Source organism: Somniosus microcephalus, chromosome 6, assembly GCF_052327205.1.
Source record: "Somniosus microcephalus isolate GS21.2 chromosome 6, FLI_Smic_1.0, whole genome shotgun sequence".
NCBI lineage: Eukaryota > Metazoa > Chordata > Chondrichthyes > Squaliformes > Somniosidae > Somniosus > Somniosus microcephalus.
In genome coordinates, this window is record NC_140992.1 from 210806416 (window position 1) to 210823344 (window position 16929).

At 49.4% G+C, this 16929-nt stretch overlaps 1 protein-coding gene across 1 annotated transcript in view; it reads left to right on the forward strand.

Moving 5' to 3' along the window:
- bcar1 (BCAR1 scaffold protein, Cas family member) overlaps nucleotides 1-16929 on the forward strand; it is a 297167-nt gene that overhangs the window by 145276 nt on the left and 134962 nt on the right. The window lies entirely within an intron of this gene.

A 16929-nucleotide genomic window follows, 5' to 3' on the forward strand; every position in this document is an offset into this window, starting at 1 on the left:
TCTCGATTTCCATGAAACCTACTCTTATAATCTACTATTTTGGGACACATCTTTCTCTGTGCAACCACCTCAGATTCTCCTTATTATGGTGGGAGCAATGACTTACAGGCTCCACTCTGTGAATTAATGATGTGAAACCAGCTCATTGTCATGAAGGGGCTCCTCTGCTACTCAATTCTTTCTAGGATTTATTACCAGTAAGTGTCGATTGCAGTATGTCATTGAATCATCATGACATCTAATTAAAATGGGGGAAGTTGATGTGAAGTCAAAAGAAAAATCCTGCATTGTTCTGTTGTGCATCTTTGATTATAATTTTGCGCTTAAAATCTAGAAGGATCTTTATTCAATATATCGACATTGCTTCTCTCCTAGGACCTCAAAACTGGTCACCTTCCTGTCTTTCCTTCATCCTACAACATACACTCTTTCGAAAACACAAGCCCAGTGTCACCTTCTTAGCACTTTCTGTGTCATTTTCTTACTACTTCTTGGATTACGGTGTCCTCTCTCCTATATTTTTCTTTTTTTAATTTTCGTCACCAATTTTTTCTCTCCTCTCCAGAAGGTGTTGTCATGTTGCTTGGAATGTTTGCACCTGGTGTCAGACGCCTTGTGAAAACTCAACCAAGTGGCCATTTTTCATGTGGCAGCATTGCCGAAGAGTGTCACCTAGCTATTTGACTGGAGGGGTGGAGAGGCCTTGACAACATGAGGCCGATCCTGTCTTCACTAGACATACAAACACGCACACTTCTTGTTACCGGGTAGCCATCAGTAGTTGGAACACTGGCTAACTTTTCCCTCCCTGACCCAGGTGTGTTGATATCAGCTGTAGTGTCCCTGACACTGCTGGGCTGCGATTAGCTAACTCAACACAGACCAGCAATACAGTCTAGGACCTTCCTAGTCAGCAGGCCTCAGCTTCTCACAGTAAACTTCACTGAGCCATCAGAGGAGCTTTCCCCATCTCTTTTCAACTCTGATGGTGATAGAAACATAGAAACATAGAAGATAAGAGCAGGAGTAGGCCATTCAGCCCCTCGAGCCTGTTCTGCCATTTAATGAGATCATGGCTGATCATCCAAATTCAGTACCCTGTCCCTGCTTTCGCCCCATATCCCTTGATCCCTTTAGCCTTAAGAAATATATCTAACTTCTTCTTGAATATATTGAATGAATTGGCCTCAACGGCTGTGATAAATCCATGTAGTGAGACAAGGACTCGAAGAGGCGATATCGTAGAATTAGCACGAGTACTTTATTAACAAACAGAGTAACAAACATTATGCCTGCATCCTGGCATTTCACCTTTGCTGACCTTGACAGGAAGCAAACCTCTGACCTTAGCAGCAGCATTGGCTACAGCACCACCTGGTGGATAACCTTAATCATAACATCCCAGATTACTATAACGGCCTTCTGTGGTAGAGAATTCCACAGGTTCACCACTCTGGGTGAAGAAATTCCTCCTCATCTCAGTCCTAAATGGCTTACCCCTTATCCTCAGACTGTGACCGCTGGTTCTGGACTCCCCTGCCATCTGGAACATCCTTCCTGCATCTAGTCTGTCTAGTCCTGTTAGAATTTTATAAGTTTCAATGAGCTCCCCTCTCATTCTTCTAAACTCTAGCGAATACAAGCCCAATCGACCCAATCTCTCTTCATACGTCATTCCTGCCATCCCAGGTATTAGTCTGGTGAATCTTCGCTGCACTCCCTCCATGGCAAGAACATCCTTCCTCAGATAAGGTGACCAAAACTGCACACAATACTCAAGGGGGGAGAAATTCGGTTTGTTGCGCCACCCATTAGCACCTAAAGAGGCCAAGAAGTGGGGCGGTAACCAACTAGCGCCCGGGCGCAGCAAACCCTGTGCCTCCTCCTATATTGAGCGGACATTTTGCGCCGGCGCTAAACCTTAGCGCCCGCTCACGGGCGCAGGCAGATCATGATGTCATTTCAGTGTGCGACGCCTTTTGGGCACCCCGGACCGGAAATTCAGTGGTGCGCCCCTCCGTTCCACCTGGCGCTAATAAGGACAGCTTACCTGGAACGTTCCCCAGTCGCTGTGGTGCTGGGGGGGGCGTTCTTTAAAGGGGACTGCTGTGGTATAAAAGCGGCAGCCATTTTTGGAGCACAACTTCTTCGAGAGTTAGAGAGAGTTGCTGAGCTGCACACTGAGAGCCATTTCACCACTGAGCCAGCGCTGGCAGAAGAACTTCAGCCTTCTGACCATCACCTTGCTGTTGGTGTGCATATCAAACGGGGAGACTTTCTGTGCGCACTTATTATGGGGGCTGCATTGGAGGGGAATGTCCTGCTGCTAAATCAACTGGAAAGGGCACAGAGACGCAGGGAGAGAGGGGCAGGCATGGCCAGACGGAGGAGGGCCAACAGACATCGCCACACCAGACCTTACGCTGCCAGGGTTTTCCGACAGCAGTTTTCCTACTTGAACATGTCGGAGGAGCAGTGTATCAGAAGGCTGCGCTTTAGAAAGGAGGTGGTGACTGAGCTGTGCCACCTGCTTCAGCCAGATCTGCAGCCTCAGATAAGGTGCAGGACATCTCTGTCGGTGGCTGTGAAGATGACTGTTGCCCTAAATTTCTACGCAAGCGGCTCCTTTCAGGCCGCAACTGGGGACATAGCCAACATCTCGCAGTTTGCGGTGCATTGCTGCATCCGTCAAGTGACTGATGCCCTGTTTAAAAGGAGGTGGCAGTACATCTCCTTCCCAATGACCCCGGACAAGCAGCGGGAGTGCGCAGAGGGCTTCGCAGCAATAGCGGACTTCCCCATGATGCAGGGTGCCATTGACTGCACGCACGTGGCTTTGCGGGCGCCTGTATTGAATCCGGAGGAGTTCTGCAACCGCAAGGGGTTCCATTCCTTGAATGTCCAGCTGGTCTGTGACCACCGACAGCTGATCCTCGCAGTGAATGCGCAGTTCCCAGGCAGCAGCCACGACGCCTTCATCCTGCGCCAGACTTCTGTTGCAGACCTTTTCGAGGCCCCGGCTCACCCAGGAGGCTGGCTTCTTGGGGACAAGGGCTATCCTCTGTGCCCGTGGCTGATGACCCCGCTCCGTTCGTCCAGCACCCCTGCTGAAGAACGCTACAATGCGAGCCATCAGGCGACGAGGAACATTGTGGAGCACACAATCGGCGTGCTGAAGCAGCGGTTCCGCTGTCTGGACCATTCCGGAGGAGCCCTGCAGTACTCGCATGAGCGAGTCTCCCACTTCGTGGTTGTATGTTGCATGCTCCATAACCTCGCTATCCTACGGACCCAGCCAATGCCACCAGACATTGAAGCACCAGCAGAGGAGGGGGAGGAGGAGGAGGAGGACCATGATGGGAGGGAGGCACAAACTGGAAGGGCCGTCCGTCAGAGGCTGATCAGAAGTCGCTTCTAGGCCCCTCTCACGGAATGCATGCTGACATTCCAAGAAGACGAATGGAACCGTTCTGATACCCCAAAGCCTGTGAAGGGCAAAATTCATGTAAATAGCAGACATGGCCATTGTAAATAAAGAAAGTTTTTTATTGTACAAAATGTGCTTCCTTCCAACAAGACAAAGCAATGGCAACTGAAAGCAAAACTAACACACTGACACATAAGTGACTCGCACACCCGGGAGACTGTCCAGAACATAACTAACATTCAGACCAGCATCCTCGGCCTTGATTTCTACAAGTAAGACATTTCAGCAGCACCTTCTACTCTTTCCCCCTTGATGGTGATCTGCTTCTCTTGCGAGATTGGCCCCTTCCCTCCCTGCAGCTCCTCCGTAATGGGACCCCAGTGGCTGCAACAAGGCTGGGGGAGGCCTGCTGACTGTCCGAAAGCGCAGATGCTCCTGAGGGACGGCCTGGACGACCTCTGAGCCTGGAGGGCCCGGCTGCTGACTGCTCCATCTGTGCATGGGTGGTAGCAGTCTGTCCTGCAGGTGGTGGCAGCTGCAGTGGAGACGTGCCAGCGGTGGCATCAGGAATGCTGTCATCCTGAGAGCGGACAGCAGCTCCCTGGTCGGCTGACACACTGGCACTCTGACAGGGCAGCACCACAGCATGCGCAGCAATCGGATGGCCCACAGATTGCTGGCCTGCTGTGGTGCTGCAAGGGCCCCGGGTAATCCTGCCTGATCCAGCGAGGGTGGCAGCAGTCAGTGGTCGCGTGGCCTCAATCTGCATCTGCATTAGACCAGCGAGTGACTGTGTGGCAGCACTCAACAGTTGCGTGGCAGGTGCCAGTGCTTCGGTGAAGCCCTGGACAGTCCTTTCCAGTGCTGTCCCGAGGCCCTGGACAGTCCTTTCCAGTGCTGTCCCGAGGCCCTGGACAGTCCTTTCCAGTGCTGTCCCGAGGCCCTGGACAGTCCTTTCCAGTGCTGCGCCGAAGTCCTGCGCACTCCTTGCCTGTGCTGCACCAAAGTCTTGGAGACTCCTTGCCTGTGCTGCGCCGAAGTCTTGGACACTCCTTGCCAGTGTCTCGATGGATTCAGGCATCCTTGCCACTGCAGCCATGAGCTCAGTGTGCCTCAGCCCAGCCTGGGTGCTCATTTCTGCGAGGGCACGCACCTCTTCTGCGCTCTGTGCAGCAGCACTCGCGGCCTGACTCGCCCTCCGGGGAGATGGCCCCCGAGCTTCCCTACCCCCCTTGCATTGCTGCAGCCCGCTGGTTCCTGGAACTGGTTCCTCCTCAGTGCATTCCCCCCCGCTCCCCTCCAGGGAAGTAGTCTCCCCAGTCTGCAGAGGGGTTGGCTCGCCTGAGGGTGGTAGGGATGGTCCGGCTTCCTCTTGCTCGTCACCTCTGGAGTCAGTGGCAGTGGCAGCTTGAGGGCCCGGCTCCCGAGCTGGTGATGCAGCATCTGAAAGCAGGGAGGTTGAAGAGTGGCTTTAGCGAAAGGACAGGGTGGCAGCAAGGGATGCATGAGTGCTGCAATGCACTGACTTGGGTCCAAAGTGAAAAAGCATGCTGGTGGGGGGAACAAGTGGAAGGAGAGAGCTCAAAAAGGTGATGACCTTACCATCGCTGTGCACAATGGGGTCGGCAGCTCCAGAGGTGACAGGACCACTCATCCGGCTTCCAACAATCTGGTGGACTCGCTCCTCGAGGTCTGTGAGGGTCTGCAGGTGAGGCCGGCCTCCTCCGGTACGAAGCTGCTCCCTACGGTTCCTGGCCAGCTTGGCCTGCAGGAGAAAGGACGGAAAGTGATGAAACATGCTGTCCTGAGCCGACATTACATGCCCCCCATGGTAGAATAGCCCTTACATTATGCACTGAGCTGAATGTGCGTGTGTGTTTCCAGAAAGGGCCATGGGTGCTGGCTGGCAGATGGCCATTGGGACTTCGCGCACCCTCTGGCCATAAAGTCAGGTGCAGATGGAGGGATGAATATGAATGTGAAAAAGGCACTCACCCTAACGACCCGAGTGAGGTCGTTGAACTTCTTCCTGCATTGCACAGGAGTCCTGGGCACCATGTTGCTGGAGGTGACTCTTTGGGCAACATCCCTCCAAGCTCTGCAGTATTCGCTCTGATGAGGCCTCCTGCCATTCTCGGGGTACAGCACAGCTCGCCGGCGCTCCACTGCGCCAACCAGATCATCCAATGCCCCATCGCTAAAGCGCTCCGCTCTCTGCCTGACACTTTCCATGTCTTGGAAGTTTTGAACGCCACAGGTAGGTCACCGCCGATTTTGAGGCCTACAAGGTGTAGAGTGTGGCTGCTGATGTTAATTGACCCACCCCTTTAAGAGCTGGCTGGCGCCAGCGTGTCTCGGGGAAATCGATTATTGACAGCACCTGCGCTGCGCCCGGCCGCTGAGAAATTGAGTAGCGCCGCCGGGTTTAGCACCTTAAGAGTACCGTGCAGCAGCTGATTTAGCGCCGCAATCACCTTCAGGGGCGCTGCAACCCAATATAGCTCAAGGTGGCGATAAGTTGCGCCTGGTGCTAAACTTTGCGTACCGCCAATACTAGCACCCCAAGCGGGGCGATACCGAATTTATCCCCCAAGGTGTGGTCTCACCAAGGCCCTGTACAACTACAGCAAGACATCCTTGCTCCTGTACTCGAATCCTCTCGCTATGAAGGCCAACATACCATTTGCCTTTGACCTATCGCCTCAATTTTTCAATAAAGATGATGCATAATGGTCAAGCATTTGATCCCTGACTTGAAAGAAAAGTCCGCTGACTTCAATGGAAAATAAAACCGGGCGGGGTTTAAGACAGGCGGCCGATTCGCTATCGCCCGCTTCGTGCTACTATCCAAGACCGATTTAACCTGCCGTGAGTCTAATTGCCAACTGATTTTCAAATTTGTTTGCTGTTGGCATTAGGTGAGTTTCTTTGTTTAGTGGCTGGCTGGTCAATGTTTTCCTGGGCAGCAGTAGATTGTGTCATTATGGCAGTGGGGCAGGGAGTGGAGACGAACTGAGTGGAAATAGTCTTGTGTTGGCAGATCATGGATCACTGTACAGAGCAGCTGCAGCGAATGCCCTTCAGTTTATAGGCAAGGGAGCCTTCTTGTGGGAAAAATTGGAAAATGTCTAAACAAATACGTCATTTAAGCAATGATGGTGAGCAGTGGGCTACTAGAAACTATACCACAGAGTGCTATTAGACCACATAATGGTCGAGTGGGTTGTGTAATGTCCATGTCAAAAGGTGGTTTATTTTTCAGTCAACCAAAAGACATTGCCACGGTCTTAACTATGTCTCCAAGCACTGTAGTTCTGGGCAGCAACTAAAGGTAGAAGTAAACTGCTTCTAGGCCCTAAGCTGCACAGACCAGGAATCTCCCAAGTTTGATCCCTGCTTTATGTTCCATGAGCTGATCTTGGCTATGACATAAGTAGGAGCAATTGGCATCCCTCGGCTTGAGAGGAGGAAAGCTTGGCCAAGGGACTACACACCTGATCACTGTGAGCCCTGCCAGAAAGGACATACACATGGGACATCAGGTGAGGACTTTTTGCTTCTCTGTAGGACCAAAATAGCACAACAACACTTATGGTGAGAAATTGGGATCATTAGCGCCCATTTTTTGGGCACTACGAATGCCCTTAGAGCTCCAAAATGGCATCCACGGTGTGCACACACTTGTGGGACGAATTGCACTGAGTGCCATATTGGTGCAGGCATTAGCGACTCGCAGTGAATGTCTGCCAGAAGTATGCAGAGTAGGCAGATCATGACGTCAATCAGCATGTAACGCTGATTTGATGTCAGCAGTGCCATTTTGGAGCTCAGCGCTCCAGCCAACGCCCTCTCCTAAGTTACACAGCTGAACACGCTTTCAGCAGCAGGAAGGACCGCCCACCATCGCTATTTAAAGGAATCGTCAACTACTTACAGTTTAGTTGCTGGTTGATTTCTTCTGGCTGTTGTTACGATTCTACAAGTATTTGATGCTTTCTATAGTTGTTTGAAGTTGCAAAAGTCTACAGGGAGTGGTGTGGCAGGTGCTGAAGGACTTTGTCTTGACTTCAAGACTTTTGCACAAACCAGTTGCTCCCAGACATGGGTGCACTAGTAGGGATTCCCCTTCGAATACACCATGACTTGGAGAATGAACAGAGAACACGCAGAGCAGGACATGCTGCTGGAAGATGGAGGAGGAGGAGGAGGGGGAGAAGGGTGCTCAGCAGGAGACCATATCCACCCAGGGTATTCAGGTAGCAATTCTCCTGCCTGAACCTCAGCGAGGAACAATGTGTGAGACGGCTGTGCTTCAGTAAGGACGTCCTCACTGAAATCTGCCACCTGCTGCAGCCACAACTGCAACCTCAGAGCAGGGCAAGGACTGCATTGCCAGTGACTGTCAAGGTGACCGTGGCTCTGAACTTTATGCGCCGGGCTCCTTCCAGGCTGGAGATATTTGCAACATCTCACAGTTTGCTGTCCACTATTGCGTAAGAAAGGTCACTGAGGCCCTCTGTTCAAAGAGGGCTGACTACATTTTATTCTGTCTTGCCAGAGCACATAGCTTCGCACGGATTGCAGCCTTCTCCATGGTGCAGGGTGCCATTGACTGCACGCACATCGCTTTGCGGGCGCTGCATGTCAACTCTGCCCTCTACCAGAACCGAAAGGGATTGCACTCCCTCACCATTCAGCTGGTGTGTGACCATAGGCAGCGAATCATGCAGGTCAATGCCTGGTATCCTGGCAGCAGTCATGATGCCTTCAGTCTGCGGCATTCTGGTGTGCTAGCTGCATGTCTTCATCATCACTCTCTTCTTGGTGTTCCTCCACTGTCTGGCCAAGTTGCACCTGAAAGGAAAAAGGGACAAGGTTATGGTGTGGGTTTGGGGGGAAAAGAGGTGCATGCTTATGTTGTGTATGTAATATGTGTGCTACTTTGAACCTATGGACAGGACTGCACTACTTGTAGGGCGTAGTGATACGCAGTACCACTCCTGGCCATAGGGGTATAAATAGTACTGTGGGTACTGATCTCCCCTCAGTTCCCGCCTGTGGGCATGAAGTAAAGACCTACGTGCAGTCCCTACCTCCAACCAGTAAAGACCTGTTTGAGTTATACGTTTAAGTCTTTGTGTTAATTGTTCAATACAATACACATACTTAACACTGGCGACGAGTCAGGTTCTTACCCTGCGGCAGTTGAAGAGAGGTTTCAAACCTCACCACCCCACTAGAAGCGACAGGCTTAGGACTCTGAAGCCTCCATCAGCGACTGAGCACTGGAGTGCAGCAGCCATCCTGACAGCTTCCAGCGACTGACAGAAGTCTTTCTGCAGTTTCCTTGTTCAACCTAGGTGGTGGGGTAAGCCGTGCAGCGTTGGCTGCAAAGACAGGGCTGGGGAAGTCGGAGCAGATAAGGGCCATCGATCGCGATCGGAGATAAGGCCGGGCCGCCTTCAAGTGCGAGGCGCAGCGCGGGCCAGCGATCGGGACCAAAGATAAGGGCCGCACTCGGACTGAAAGGCGCGGCGGCTGCAGAAGCTCAAGGTGCGAGAGCCGCGGTGCACAGCGCGGGCTATCGATCGCACAGAAGATAAGGGCCGAGAGCCGCTTCGGTCGGGAGCCACTTCGCGATCCAGCGATCGCATCCGCTGATAAGGGCCGCACTCGGGCGATCGCGGCGAAGATAAGGGCCGCAATCGGAGGCTGAAGGGAGACGGCGTCGGGGGACGGGTGAAGACCGCCAAGCGCGGGAAAACCGCCATTTTGTGGGCGGAGGACGACGGCAAGAGCGGGAAGCCGCCATCTTTGATAACAAGTAAAGAAAATAAAATCTGAGAAATTGCAAATCTACAATGCCTAAACACGGGAATATTAGCACCTTTGATAGTGACCTCGAAGATTGGGCCATATATGTTGAAAGAGTAAAAAATTATTGTAAGGCCAATAAAATTCGTGACCAAGATAAAGCTCTAACATTATTAAATTTAATGGGTGCGAAGACATACGGGCAATTGAAACACCTGTTATCACCAGATGAACCGGCGGATAAGACGTTCGATGAGATTGTTACTGTCCTGAAAGATCATCTAAACCCCACGCCGCTGATGCTAGCGGAACGATTTAAATTTTACGACAGAAGGCAGCTACAGCATGAAAGCAATGCTGAATATTTGCTGGAATTGCGTAAATTAGCGAAATATTGCCAGTTTGGAACGGGACTGACAGATGCACTACGAGACAAATTTGTGTGTGGTTTATTTAAACAGGATACACAAAAGCGACTGCTCGAGGAGAATGAGCTGACACTTGAGAAGGCGGTCACTATGGCAGCAGCACACGAAGCCGCAGCGAGAGGCACGGCAGTAATGCAGCTACGGTCACCGGAGCTCAGTGCACACAAATTGGGTGTGAGTTCTGGCAAATGTTATCGTTGTGGAAAGACAACGCATGATCAGAACCAGTGTTGGTTTAAAAACCAAGAATGTAGAACTTGTGGTAGGCTTGGACACATAGCTAGAGTATGCAGGTCAGGGGAGAAGACCAGCAACAAGAAGTCACCGCAAGGAAAATACGCAAAAGTACACAAGGTGGCCGAACAGGAGTCCGATTCAGACGCTAGCAGTAATGAACTGGCTGGCTTAAGCAGTATTGAACTGGCTAGCTTAAGGGTACTCAACGTTGGTAAGGGTGCAGACCTCCAGACAATTTGGGTCACTCTTCAGATAGAAGGAGTCCAAGTAAAACTGGAATTGGACACTGGATCGGCATTGACGGTCATAAATAAGAAAGATTATGGAAGGTTATTCCAACATATTCCCCTACAGGATACGGAGCTAATATTGAAAACATACACGGGGCAAAGAGTGTACCCCATCGGGAAAATTGTGGTCACAGTGGTCCACAAGGGCAAAGTCAAATAATGGACTTATATGTGCTATCTGAAGGAGGTCCTCCACTACTAGGATGGGAGTGGATTAGGAAAATGAATATCGACTGGCATTTCCTACAAACAATAACGAGTGAGAACTCGGTGAACATAATCAACCCAGACTCTGGAACTGATGATGGTAAGACCAACCCGTGTGCAAAAGACAAAGTTTCAGCACAGAATTCCACTGAGATAGAGAATTCTGAGTCTGTCCAGTCTACTGACATGCACATTTCTGAGGGACACCGGGCTCAAACTCAACTCCATTTCAAACTGCAACAGCAATTAGAACAAATGATTCGCCGTTTTGAGCAAGAGATGAATGCGACGAAAGAGTTCTTTGATATAGAGTGGGAACATCTGGAAAGACAACAGAAGCAGCTGCTGGAGCAAATGGAGCAGGAGCACACAAAACGTCTGATGTCAGAGGAGTTAACGGTCAGCCAACTCCAGCATATGCTGAAGGACAGGACTCTGAAATGGGAAAAACTTGAACACGAAATTCAATATTCAAACGAAAGGGGTTCGGAGCTCTCAAAGGTTATTGGAAGAGCTGAGGTGGCAACACAGACTGAGATGACTGCAACAGAGCAGCCCTTGGATGCCAAAAGTACGCTGACTCACGTCAACGTAGAACAACAGACCGCTGAAACAGCTGCTCCGGTAGAGGGATTGAATAGTCCGATCAATCAATCTCCAAAAGAAGTTGAAGTAGTAAAATCTCAAATGAGGTCATTAATAAACGACTTGCTGAAAGCCCAGAAAAAGCTGGATGAAGAGGTACGCATGAAGAAGTCTCTTCAGGAAAGATGTCTGGACTTGGAACAAAAGCTGGCTAACGCCCAGCTGGGTATGGAGGAAATAGAAGACCCTCTCGCTGGCCTAGATCAGGACGACACCGAATATTACTATGTCCTGTCCTGCCCAACTTGTAACTTCGACTCCCACCATACAGAAATCATGGAGGAGCACTGAAAGTCTACGGAACATCGGGAGAAGGTGGCTCTACTACGGAAAAAGGAGGAAGAGAAGGAGGAACTGCGCATGCAGCTGGCAGCTGACAGTGGAGCCCAGAGAGTCTCCAAGAAGCAGAAAAGGAAAAGTCGAAACAGAAGATGACCCATCTGAACCATTATTACCTCTACCAGATCACACACGTGGTCCCTCCGAACGGAGCCAATTCAGTTCGGAAGTTCAAACTGTTAAATCCATGGAAGGACTATTGAATGAGTCACTCCAGCAACGTGAACCGACTACACCATAGAGATTGAATCTGTGAACTGTTTTCCGCAGAGACTGAATCTGTGATCTGTTTTGACATGAAGTTATCTATGTATCTATGTTATTCTGTTATGTAAACCTGAAGTTATATATGTATATATGTTATTACGTTATGTTAACTGGGGAGATGACTGTAAAGCTAAGAAGGGAGGAATGTTGTGTATGTAATATGTGTGCTACTTTGAACCTATGGACAGGACTGCACTATTTGTAGGGCGTAGTGATACGCAGTACCACTCCTGGCCATAGGGGTATAAATAGTACTGTGGGTACTGATCTCCCCTCAGTTCCCGCCTGTGGGCATGAAGTAAAGACCTACGTGCAGTCCCTACCTCCAACCAGTAAAGACCTGTTTGAGTTATACGTTTAAGTCTTTGTGTTAATTGTTCAATACAATACACATACTTAACAGCTTACACCATCTGCAGCTTGTGAATCAGAAGAGAGTGTAGGATGAGGGGCAAGTGGGATGTGAGGAGGAGGATTAGGTATGAAGATTCCATTATTTTTGATGGTTTCAGCCCCGCTGCTGGCCACGGCTTCAGCAATGGCCATCTCAATAATGGCCAGCACCGTCTCCTCCATGGGGCTAGGACATGCTGGCACACCTGTACCTCTCCAGTTAGCTCCTGCCGCCTCCGGTTCTGCGCCACCTTTTCCTGCAAGAGGGAGGGAAGTGTGTCAGTGAGTATCGTGCAATTTGTTTGGCTGCCTTGGTTGAATAGCTGGTAGTATATGCAAGCTGAGATGTGGGTGTGAGGTTTGCAGCAGTGTGAGGGTGAGCTGAAGTATGTGAATGTTAGAGGTATGAGTCCGGATTGATAGAGATTGTTGGTAGGTGAGTGATCAGGGTGTGGTGATTTGAGCAGTGGCTGACACTACTGGTGCAGTTGGTGGGATGTGACATTTGAAGATGCATTCACTGACCTTGACCACTCGTGTGAGGTCATTAAACTTCTTGCGGCACCGCATCTAGGTCCTCGGGGCTTGACTCCTGGCATTGACCTCCATGGCTTTCTGCTCCCACTGCCTTTTGACTATGTGTCTGGAGGGCCTCCTTCCCCCCTGAGGATACAGGAATTCTCTCCTCCTTTCCACCTCCTCCACCAAGACCTCCGGTGCAGCATCCGAAAACCTTGGAGCCCACTCTCTCCCCTGTTCTGCCATCCCTCACTCTTTCCCAGGTCAGAATCTCTTCAACCAAGACTCCCAGCACCTACTCCAGCCACAATGCACCTCCCCTTTAAACACTGCAGACTAACTTTAAGTTGCGCTAGCCTCTCACGATATTGGTCCCCTGCTGATGCGTCCAGCAAATGAACAGCGCAGTTAGTGCTGGCTGGACGCAGACATCTTCTAATGAGCAGGCAGCATGAAGTTGGCGTGCATCGCAATCAACGGGCGCGGGTTAATCTTGCATCGCGATGCCTGCGCCTGTTTTAAGAACATAAGAAATAGGAGCAGGAGTAGGCCATTTGGCCCTTCGAGCCTGCTCCGCCATTCAATGAGATCATGGCTGATCTTCTGCCTCAACTCCATTCATCGGCTCTATCGCCATATCCCTTGATGCCCTTACTAGTCAGAAATCTATCGACTTCTGTTTTGAATATACCCAATGACTGAGCCTCCACAGCCCTCTGGGGTAGAAAATTCCAAAGATTCACCACCCTCTGTGTGAAGAAATTTCTTCTTATCTCAGTCCTGAATGGCCTACCCTTTATCCTGAGGCTGTGGCCCCTGGTTCTAGACTCCCCAGCCAAGGGAAACATTCTCCCAGCATCCACCCTGTAATAATTTTGTATGCTTCAATGAGATCCCCTCTCATTCTTCTGAATTCAAGAGAATACAGGCCTAGTTTACTCAATCTCTTCTCATACAACAGTCCCGCCATCCCAGGAATCAATCTCGTGAACCTTCGTTGCACTCCCTCTATGGCGAGTATATCCTTCCTTAGGTACGGAGACCAAAATTGTACACGGTACTCCAGGTGTGGTCTCACCGAGGCCCTATATAATTGGAGTAAGACTTCTTGTAATGAAGGCCAGCATACCATTTGCCTTCCTAATGGCTTGCTGCACCTGCACATTCACTTTCAGTGACTCACGTACAAGGATACCCAGGTCCCTTTGAGCATCTGCATTCCCCAATCTTTCACCATTTAGGAAATTCTCTGCCTTTCTGTTTTCGGGGGCTATCCAATTTAGCCCCCTTCATATCTGGGTTCCCACATGGAGAATGGCCACTTTAGTGGGGTACTGGAGGCTGCTGGTACCTGTGGAACTATAGGACAGTAAGAGCCAGCCCCTGCAGGAGAGGACGCACTGCTGTAAAGTGTTTCAAATCTAAAAATAATTTGTACAACAAAACCTGCAAGAGGAATGAACATAAATAAAACATTTACATTTAACAATAATCCTTTAAAGTGTGCCGTATCCTGTATGTACATGTTCTTTTTTAAAGTCTCCATTCATTTCTGTACATGACTGTTCTTGTTTAATATGTAACAGTAAAGGTTGTTTTCATTTTAAGTCAATGGGTTACAGTCTATCTATATAGATAAATGTGTATGTTTGCAAATGGTAGGGCTACAAAGCCTGGTTCAAATGCATTCCTCACTTCTGAAAGGTTTAAAATTCCTTTACCCGTTGCCTTTTCCCCTCCTGTGCAGGTCCAGGAGGGGGGGTGGTGGTGGTGGGGGCAATGGGAAGTTAGGCAGATGGCCTTCTCCCAGGCATTCACCAATGCTGCTGTTAACTGCTGCTCGGAGGCTCGCAGTGGCCCAGTTGCAGCCCTGTGTCCAATTATTTGTTCCCCTTCACTTGGTCTCCCTCAGCATCTCCCTGAAAGCGAGAACTCAGCACTACGCACTCCCAAACCTGCGGCCGGTCACTCAGAGGCTTGTAACGTTGCCCTGCCTTAAGCGTATAGTGAGAAGTAGCTGTATTAAGAAAAGACAAGTTGGTCATAAGTATATAGTTTAAAACAGGGGCCAAGATAAAGAATCAATCTTCATTAACATTTGATTCTGAATAAACTCAAAGGGATGAGCTTGCTTTCCTTTTTTTGGTGCAAAATGGATTATAACACTCCAACCATTTATGCTGTTTACACTGGCACTTGTGCAATAGGACTGAAGGATAAGGAGATTGCAGGAAGTTTTGTTTACTTTTACTGGCTTTTTAAAAAAAATGATTTGGCAAGTTGTAGACAGTGGGAGGCTTCATTGTTCTGTGGTGAAGTGTGCAGTAGCAGAGTTGATCAAAGTTATTTTCAGAAAGATGAGTTTCATTTCCTGAAACATTTCTACTATTTCTTGAGGAATTCCACATGGTACGAGTCACCCCTGTGGTCTGGCCAGTGTCTCTCGCCCTTCTGTCTGTAATTTAGTGGCAGTAACTTTGCTGATTACGTGGCAGATGCCATGTTAGTGCTTTCTCCTATCACACTGGTCACCCGCCACTCCTATACTGCTGTGCCATCTGTTCCAGATGTCAACCAAATTGGGTGCAGACCCAGTTTAGTTAGGCTTCTTAACAATTTCTCTCTTGACTTGAGCTATTATTCAGCTGCCTAGGCCCAAAGCTCTGGAATTCCCTCCCTAAACCTCTCCACCTCTCTCCTCCTTTTAAATCGCTTCTTAAAACCTACCTCTTTACCTGTCCTAATATCTCCTTACGTGGCTCGGTGTCAAATTTTGTTTGATAACAATCCTGCGAAGTGTCTTGAGATGTTTTACTACGTTAAATGCGCTGTATAAATGCAAGTTGCTGTTGTTGAGCTATTAATAATGAATTTCCAATGTGACACTGACTGTTTGTAGAGGACCACAGCACCTTGCTTGAGGGCCGATCACAGCAATATTTATAATGTTCTGCACCAGAGACCAATACGACATTGGTCTGTGCCCCCAGGTGTATGGCAAGCTCGTGACTTTAAATATGCTGCTCTGAACAATCGGATGCTGGGCACTTCCTCAAAGAAAGAAGGGAAGCAATTACACCATCCATAATGTACCATAGCTGTTCTTTATTCTCTATGTATAATACAGTATGAGCCATCCTTTATTCTTTCTCTTGAGATACCATGGGACATATTTCTACTTAATAAAGCTGCTATATAAATGCAAGTTGTTGCACAATGCACTCTCAGCCATTCTGTAGTCTTTATGTAGCTCATTCTCATCCATCTGTATTCTCTACACCTCACTCTCAGTCCTCCTGTATTCTCTGTATATCTCACCCCTGTATTCTCTGTTTAGATTAAGTCTGCTGTGAATTCTCTGTAATCGGAGCACTGCCAATCTGATTATTTTTCCAAATTCTGAATGATGAGGTTGGGCAGAGAGGCCTTGGAGCAGGCCAGCCGCCCTCTCTCTTTACAATAAAGAATGGCATTCGCGGGGGAAGGAAAAATACGTTAAAAACAGAAGGGGGGGTTGGACTAACAAAGAACTCTCCTAGATTGGAAGTGGTTGAACTGAAGAGTTTGGATTGACAGCGATTATCTGTATTTTCTTGCCAGCTTTCTTTCTCCTGCTCTGCCTGGCACTCTATTCCTAGCTCGCCCTTACCTCACCCAAGCCAGCAAGCTTTATGTGTGGGCCCAGAGAGTGGTGTCCTCCGCCCACCCCACCGTTTTCCATTCCGTTCACTGTGGAAGGGCCTGTGCTTGGTGTCCCCCTTCCCTGCCCATCAACAGTAGGCACCCACAATGTGAAATTCTGGACCCGATCCTATGGACTCTACCCCAGAATGAGTGGCTAGCTGAGGGGTAAAGAGGGGGGATACATGAGAGTAAGGGGGTGGGGGGGCGGGGGGAAACAAAAAACTGCTGATTTGACATCCGGGGGTAATGTCACCAGTTCCCACCTCGTCCACTGGTGGTGCAAATCGGAATTCGTTTTTCACGCACTGCTCACGATTTTCCAACCAAGTGAACGCCCGAATTTCTGATGTGCACCGCCTGTGCCTGAGGTTCCTCACTAGCTGCAGGGACCCGTTCCGAATTCCCCTCTCCCCCCACATTGGCGCCTTTCCAAACCCTTCCTGGAGCCCAGTAATCACTTTGTACGCTAGATTTATCTGTGCAGAGCCCCTTGCACAACTTACTGCTGTGTTGCATTGATGCACAGGTAGGCAGTGTAGCTTTTAACACAAAATTGCAAACACTAAAAGCCTGTTGAAACGATTAAACCACTCATCATATCTTTAGTAAAACTCACACCATCACCTCTTTGCCGATTTAGTAAGTAGCTTGTTCCCATTTGTAGTTAATTACACAGCAG